Raw genomic sequence first — 7,917 nt, 5'->3', positions numbered from 1 at the left:
AAAGAAGGAGAAAGAAGGAGAAAGGGGAGAGAAAGACAGAGAGAGAAAGGGAGAGAGAAAGTCAGAGAGAGAGAGAAAGGTAGAGACAAAGGGAGAGAGAAAGGGAGAGAGAAAGGCAGAGAGAGAGAGAAAGGTAGAGACAAAGGGAGAGACAAAAGGATTGACAAAGGGAGAGAGAAAGGGAGAGAGAAAGGGAGAGAGAAAGGGAGCGAGAAAGGCAGTGAGAGAGAGAAAGGTAGAGACAAAGGGAGAGACAAAAGGATTGACAAAGGGAGAGAGATAGCGAGAGAGAAAGGGAGAGAGTCAGGGGGTGACAAAGGGAGAGAGAAAGGGAGAGAGTCAGGGGGTGACAAAGGGAGAGAGAAAGGCAGAGAGAGAGAGAAAGGTAGAGACAAAGGGAGAGAGAAAGGGAGAGAGAAAGGCAGAGAGAGAGAGAAAGGGAAAGACAAAGGGAGAGTCAAAGGGAGAGAGAAAGGCAGAGAGAGAAAGGGAGAGAGAAAGGGAGTGAGAAAGGGAGAGAGAAAGGCAGAGAGAGAAAGGGAGAGAGTAAGGGAAGAGACAAAGAGGAAGAACATGAAAGGGAGTGTGAAAGAAAGGAGGAGAAAGAAAAAGAAACAGACAAAGAAAAAGAGGAAGAGAAAGAGAAAGAGAGAGAAAGAGAGAGAGAGAAATAGAGATAGAGAAAGAATATGAAAGAGATAAAAAAGGAGAAAGAAGGAGAAAGGGAGAGAGAAAGGCAGAGAGAAAAGGGGAGAGAGAAATTCAGAGAGAGAGAGAAAGGGAGAGACAAAATGATTGACAAAGGGAGAGAGAAAGGGAGAGAGTCAGGGAGTGACAAAGGGAGAGAGAAAGGCAGAGAGAGAGAGAAAGGTAGAGACAAAGGGAGAGAGAAAGGGAGAGAGAAAGGCAGAGAGAGAGAGAAAGGTAGAGACAAAGGGAGAGAGAAAGGGAGAGAGAAAGGCAGAGAGAGAGAGAAAGGGAAAGACAAAGGGAGAGACAAAGGGAGAGTCAAAGGGAGAGAGAGAAAGGGAGAGGGAAAGGGAGAGAGAAAGGGAAGAGACAAAGAGGAAGAACATGAAAGGGAGAGTGAAAGAAAGGAGGAGAAAGAAAAAGAAACAGACAAAGAAAGAGAGAAAGAGAAAGAGAAAGAGAGAGAAAGAGAGAGAGAGAAATAGAGATAGAGAAAGAATATGAAAGAGAGAAAGAAGGAGAAAGAAGGAGAAAGGGGAGAGAAAGACAGAGAGAGAAAGGGAGAGAAAAAGGCAGGGAGAGAGAGAAAGGAAAAGACAAAGGGAGAGACAAAGGGAGAGACAAAGGAAGAGAGAAAGGCAGAGGGAAAGGGAGAGAGAAAGGGAGTGAGAAAGGGAGCGAGAAAGGGACAGAGACAGGGAGAGAGAAAGGGAGAGAGTCAGGGGGTGACAAAGGGAGAGACAAAGGCAGAGAGAGAGAGAAAGGGAGAGACAAAGGGAGAGAGAAAGGCAGAGAGAAAGGGAGAGAGAAAGGGAGTGAGAAATGGAGAGGGAAAGGGAGAGAGAAAGGCAGAGAGAGAAAGGGAGTGAGAATGGGAGAGAGAAACGCAGAGAGAGAAAGAGAGAGAGAAAGGCAGAGAGAGAGAGAGAGAAAGGGAGAGATAAAGGGAGAGAGAAAGAAACCGAGAGAGAAAGGGAGAGAGAAAGACATAAAGAAAGGCAGAGGAAAAGGGAGAGGAAAAGGGAGAGGGAACGGGAGAGAGAAAGGGAGAGAGAAAGTGAGTGAGGAACGTGGAGAGAAAGGGAGTGAGACAGGGAGAGAGAAAGGGAGAGTGAAAGGGAGAGAGAAAGAGAGTGAGGAAGGGACAGAAAAAGGGACAGAGAATGGGAGAGAGAAAGGAAGTGAGAAAGGGAGTGAGAATGGGAGAGAGACAGGGAGAGAAAGGGAGAGAGAAAGGGAGAGAGAAATGGTGAGAGGAAGGGAGAGAGACAGGGAGAGAGAAAGGGATTGAGGAAGGGAGAGAGAAAGGGAGAGAGACAGGGAGAGAGAAAGGGAGAGAGAATTGGCGAGAGAAAAGGAGTGAGAAAGGGAGAGAGACAGGATAGAAAGGGAGAGAGACAGTGAGAGAGAAAGGGACAGAAAAAGGGAAGAGACAAAGAGGAAGAACAAGAAAGAGAGTGTGAAAGAAAGGAGGAGAAAGAGGAAGAGAAAGAGAGAGAAAGAGACAGAGAAAGAGAGATAGAGAAAGAATATGAAAGAGAGAAAGAAGGAGAAAAAAGGTGAAAGGGAGAGAGAGAAAGGCAGAGAGAAAGCAGAGAGAGAAAGGGAGAGAGAGAAAGGGAGAGAGAAAGGGAGAGAGAATCGGAGAGAAAAAAGGAGTGAGAAAGGGAACGAGTCAGGAAGAGAGAATGGGAGAGAGAAAGGGAGAAAAAAGTGAAGAGACAAAGAGGAAGATCAAGAAAGAGAGAGTGAAAGAAAGGAGGAGAAAGAAAACAGAAAGAGAGAGAGAAAGAGAAAGAGAGAGAAAGAGAGAGAGAGAAAGAGAGATAGAGAAAGAATATGAAAGAGAGAAAGAAGGAGAAAGAAGGAAAAAGGGAGAGAGAAAAGGAGAGAGAAAGGGAGAGAGAAAGGGATAGAGATAGGGAAGAGACAAAGAGGAAGAACATGAAAGGAGAGTGAAAGAAATAGGAGAAAGAAGAAGAAACAGAGAAAAGAAGAGAGAAAGAGAAAGAGGAAGAGAGAGAAAGAGAGAGAGAAAGAGAGTTAGAGAAAGAATATGAAAGAGAGAAAGAAGGAGAAAGAAGGAGAAAGGGAGAGAGATAGGCAGAGAGAGAGAAAGGGAGAGAGAAAGGGAGAGAGAGAGAGAAAGGGAGAAAGTAAGGGAGAGACAAAGGTAGAGAGAAAAGCAGAGAGAAAGGGAGAGAGAAAGTGAGAGAGAAAGGGAGTGAGAAAGGGACAGAGAAAGGCAGAGAGAGAAAGGGAGAGACAAAGGCAGAGAGAGAGAAAAAGGATGTGACAAAGGGAGAGAGAAAGGGCGAGAGAAAGAGAGAGAGAAAGGGAAGAGACAAAGAGGAAGAACATGAAAGGGAGAGTGAAGGAAGGGAGGAGAAAGAAAAAGAAACAGACAAAGAAAAAGAGAAAGAGAAAGAGAGAAAGAGAGAGAGATAGATAGAGAAAGAATATGAAAGAGAGAAAGAAGGAGAAAGAAGGAGAAAGGGAGAGAGAAAAGGAGAGAGAAAGGGAGAGAGAAAGGGATAGAGAAAGGGAAGAGACAAAGAGGAAGAACATGAAAGGGAGAGTGAAAGAAAGGAGGAGAAAGAAAAAGAAACAGACAAAGAAAGAGAGAAAGAGAAAGAGAAAGAGAGAGAAAGAGAGAGAGAGAGAAATAGAGATAGAGAAAGAATATGAAAGAGAGAAAGAAGGAGAAAGGGGAGAGAAAGACAGAGAGAGAAAGGGAGAGAAAAAGGCAGGGAGAGAGAGAAAGGGAAAGACAAAGGGAGAGTCAAAGGGAGAGAGAAAGGCAGAGAGAGAAAGGGAGAGAGAAAGGGAGTGAGAAAGGGAGAGAGAAAGGCAGAGAGAGAAAGGGAGAGAGTAAGGGAAGAGACAAAGAGGAAGAACATGAAAGGGAGTGTGAAAGAAAGGAGGAGAAAGAAAAAGAAACAGACAAAGAAAGAGAGAAAGAGAAAGAGAAAGAGAGAGAAAGAGAGAGAGAGAAATAGAGATAGAGAAAGAATATGAAAGAGATAAAAAAAGGAGAAAGAAGGAGAAAGGGAGAGAGAAAGGCAGAGAGAAAAGGGGAGAGAGAAATTCAGAGAGAGAGAGAAAGGGAGAGACAAAATGATTGACAAAGGGAGAGAGAAAGGGAGAGAGTCAGGGAGTGACAAAGGGAGAGAGAAAGGCAGAGAGAGAGAGAAAGGTAGAGACAAAGGGAGAGAGAAAGGGAGAGAGAAAGGCAGAGAGAGAGAGAAAGGGAAAGACAAAGGGAGAGACAAAGGGAGAGTCAAAGGGAGAGAGAAAGGCAGAGAGAAAGGGAGAGAGAAAGGGAGTGAGAAAGGGAGAGAGAAAGGCAGAGAGAGAAAGAGAGAGAGAAAGGGAAGAGACAAAGAGGAAGAACATGAAAGGGAGAGTGAAAGAAAGGAGGAGAAAGAAAAAGAAACAGACAAAGAAAGAGAGAAAGAGAAAGAGAAAGAGAGAGAAAGAGAGAGAGAGAAATAGAGATAGAGAAAGAATATGAAAGAGAGAAAGAAGGAGAAAGAAGGAGAAAGGGGAGAGAAAGACAGAGAGAGAAAGGGAGAGAAAAAGGCAGGGAGAGAGAGAAAGGAAAAGACAAAGGGAGAGACAAAGGGAGAGTCAAAGGAAGAGAGAAAGGCAGAGGGAAAGGGAGAGAGAAAGGGAGTGAGAAAGGGAGCGAGAAAGGGAGCGAGAAAGGGACAGAGACAGGGAGAGAGAAAGGGAGAGAGTCAGGGGGTGACAAAGGGAGAGACAAAGGCAGAGAGAGAGAGAAAGGGAGAGACAAAGGGAGAGAGAAAGGCAGAGAGAAAGGGAGAGAGAATTGGCGAGAGAAAAGGAGTGAGAAAGGGAGAGAGACAGGGAAAGAGAAAGGGAGAGAAAAAGGGAAGAGACAAAGAGGAAGAACAAGAAAGAGAGAGTGAAAGAAAGGAGGAGAAAGACAAGGAAAGAGAGAAAGAGGAAGAGAAAGAGAGAGAAAGAGACAGAGAAAGAGAGATAGAGAAAGAATATGAAAGAGAGAAAGAAGGAGAAAAAAGGAGAAAGGGAGAGAGAAAGGGAGAGAAAGAAAGGCAGAGAGAAAGCAGAGAGAGAAAGGGAGAGAGAGAAAGGGAGAGAGAAAGGGAGAGAGAAAGTGAGAGAGAAAGGGAGTGAGAAACGGAGAGAGAATCGGAGAGAAAAAAGGAGTGAGAAAGGCAGAGAGAAAGGCAGAGAGAAAGGCAGAGAGAAAGGGAGTGAGAAAGGGAGAGGGAAAGGGAGAGAGAAAGGCAGAGAGAGAAAGGGAGTGAGAATGGGAGAGAGAAACGCAGAGAGAGAAAGAGAGAGAGAAAGGCAGAGAGAGAGAGAGAGAGAAAGGGAGAGATAAAGGGAGAGAGAAAGAAACCGAGAGAGAAAGGGAGAGAGAAAGACATAAAGAAAGGCAGAGGAAAAGGTAGAGGAAAAGGGAGAGGGAACGGGAGAGAGAAAGGGAGAGAGAAAGTGAGTGAGGAACGTGGAGAGAAAGGGAGTGAGACAGGGAGAGAGAAAGGGAGAGTGAAAGGGAGAGAGAAAGAGAGTGAGGAAGGGACAGAAAAAGGGACAGAGAATGGGAGAGAGAAAGGAAGTGAGAAAGGGAGTGAGAATGGGAGAGAGACAGGGAGAGAAAGGGAGAGAGAAAGGGAAAGAGAAATGGTGAGAGGAAGGGAGAGAGACAGGGAGAGAGAAAGGCATTGAGGAAGGGAGAGAGAAAGGGAGAGAGACACAGAGAGAGAGAAAGGGAGAGAGACAGGGAGAGAGAATTGGCGAGAGAAAAGGAGTGAGAAAGGGAGAGGGAAGGGGAGAGAGAAAGAGAGAGAGAAAGGCAGAGAGAGAGAGAAAGGGAGAGATAAAGGGAGAGAGAAAGAACCCGAGAGAGAAAGGGAGAGAGAAAGACATAAAGAAAGGCAGAGGAAAAGGGAGAGGAAAAGGGAGAGGGAACGGGAGAGAGAAAGGGAGAGAGAAAGTGAGTGAGGAACGGGGAGAGAAAGGGAGTGAGACAGGGAGAGAGAAAGGGAGAGTGAAAGGGAGAGAGAAAGAGAGTGAGGAAGGGACAGAGAAAGGGACAGAGAATGGGAGAGAGAAAGGAAGTGAGAAAGGGAGTGAGAATGGGAGAGAGACAGGGAGAGAAAGGGAGAGAGAAAGGGAAAGAGAAATGGTGAGAGGAAGGGAGAGAGACAGGGAGAGAGAAAGGGATTGAGGAAGGGAGAGAGAAAGGGAGAGAGACAGGGAGAGAGAAAGGGAGAGAGACAGGGAGAGAGAAAGGGAGAGAGAATTGGCGAGAGAAAAGGAGTGAGAAAGGGAGAGAGACAGGATAGAAAGGGAGAGAGACAGTGAGAGAGAAAGGGACAGAAAAAGGGAAGAGACAAAGAGGAAGAACAAGAAAGAGAGTGTGAAAGAAAGGAGGAGAAAGAGGAAGAGAAAGAGAGAGAAAGAGACAGAGAAAGAGAGATAGAGAAAGAATATGAAAGAGAGAAAGAAGGAGAAAAAAGGTGAAAGGGAGAGAGAGAAAGGCAGAGAGAAAGCAGAGAGAGAAAGGGAGAGAGAGAAAGGGAGAGAGAAAGGGAGAGAGAATCGGAGAGAAAAAAGGAGTGAGAAAGGGAACGAGTCAGGAAGAGAGAATGGGAGAGAGAAAGGGAGAAAAAAGTGAAGAGACAAAGAGGAAGATCAAGAAAGAGAGAGTGAAAGAAAGGAGGAGAAAGAAAAAAGAAAGAGAGAGAGAAAGAGAAAGAGAGAGAAAGAGAGAGAGAGAAAGAGAGATAGAGAAAGAATATGAAAGAGAGAAAGAAGGAGAAAGAAGGAAAAAGGGAGAGAGAAAAGGAGAGAGAAAGGGAGAGAGAAAGGGATAGAGATAGGAAGAGACAAAGAGGAAGAACATGAAAGGAGAGTGAAAGAAATAGGAGAAAGAAAAAGAAACAGAGAAAAGAAGAGAGAAAGAGAAAGAGGAAGAGAGGGAAAGAGAGTTAGAGAAAGAATATGAAAGAGAGAAAGAAGGAGAAAGAAGGAGAAAGGGAGAGAGAGAGAGAAAGGGAGAAAGTAAGGGAGAGACAAAGGTAGAGAGAAAGGCAGAGAAAAAGGGAGAGAGAAAGCGAGAGAGAAAGGGAGTGAGAAAGGGACAGAGAAAGGCAGAGAGAGAAAGGGAGAGTCAAAGGCAGAGAGAGAGAAAAAGGATGTGACAAAGGGAGAGAGAAAGGGAGAGAGAAAGGGAGAGAGAAAGGGAAGAGACAAAGAGGAAGAACATGAAAGGGAGAGTGAAAGAAGGGAGGAGAAAGAAAAAGAAACAGACAAAGAAAGAGAGAAAGAGAAAGAGAAAGAGAGAGAAAGAGAGAGAGAGAAATAGAGATAGAGAAAGAATATGAAAGAGAGAAAGAAGGAGAAAGGGGGAGCGAAAGGCAGAGAGAGAGAAAAAGGATGTGACAAAGGGAGAGAGAGAAAGGCAGAGAGAAAGGGAGAGAGAAAGGCAGAGAGCAAGGGAGAGAAACAGGGAGAGAGAAAGGGAGAGAGTCAGGTAGTGACAAAGGGAGAGAGAAAGCGAGAGAGAAAGGGAGTGATAAAGGGATGGAGAAAGGCGAGAGAAAGGGAGAGAGAAAGGCAAAGAGAGAGAGAAAGGGTGTGACAAAGGGAGAGAGAAAGGCAGAGAGAAAGGGAGAGAGAAAGGGAGAGGGAAAGGGAAGAGACAAAGAGGAAGAACATGAAAGGGAGAGTGAAAGAAAGGAGGAGAAAGAAAAAGAAACAGACAAAGAAAGAGAGAAAGAGAAGGAGAAAGAGAGAGAAAGAGAGAGAGAGAAATAGAGATAGAGAAAGAATATGAAAGGGAGAAAGAAGGAGAAAGGGAGAGAGAAAGACAGAGAGAGAGAGAAACGGAAAGACAAAGGGAGAGACAAAGGGAGAGAGAAAGGCAGAGAGAAATGGAGAGAGATAGGGAGAGAGAAAGGGAGAGAGTCAGGGGGTGACAAAGGAAGAGAGAAAGGCAGAGAGAGAGAGAAAGGGAGAGACAAAGGGAGAGAGAAAGGGAGAGAGAAAGCGACTGAGGAAGGGAGAGAGAAAGAGAGAGACAAAGGCAGAGAGCAAGGGAGAGAAACAGGAGAGAGAAAGGGAGAGAGTCAGGTAGCGACAAAGGGAGAGAGAAAGAGAGAGAGAGAGAGAAAGGCGGAGACAAAGGGAGAGAGAAAGGGAGAGAGAAAGGGAGACAGACAGTGAGTGAGA

At 45.3% G+C, this 7,917-nt stretch overlaps 1 pseudogene; it reads left to right on the top strand.

Annotated features, from left to right (window-relative positions):
• The first annotated feature begins 6,199 nt into the window (after positions 1 to 6,199).
• On the top strand, positions 6,200 to 7,470 carry LOC132834490 (RNA-binding protein 25-like; annotated as a pseudogene).
• The last annotated feature ends 447 nt before the right edge of the window (positions 7,471 to 7,917 follow it).

The sequence above is a fragment of the Hemiscyllium ocellatum genome, chromosome 40, assembly GCF_020745735.1.
Source record: "Hemiscyllium ocellatum isolate sHemOce1 chromosome 40, sHemOce1.pat.X.cur, whole genome shotgun sequence".
NCBI lineage: Eukaryota > Metazoa > Chordata > Chondrichthyes > Orectolobiformes > Hemiscylliidae > Hemiscyllium > Hemiscyllium ocellatum.
Note: the sequence above shows the minus strand (reverse complement) of the source record. Positions and strands in the feature narration are given on the sequence as shown.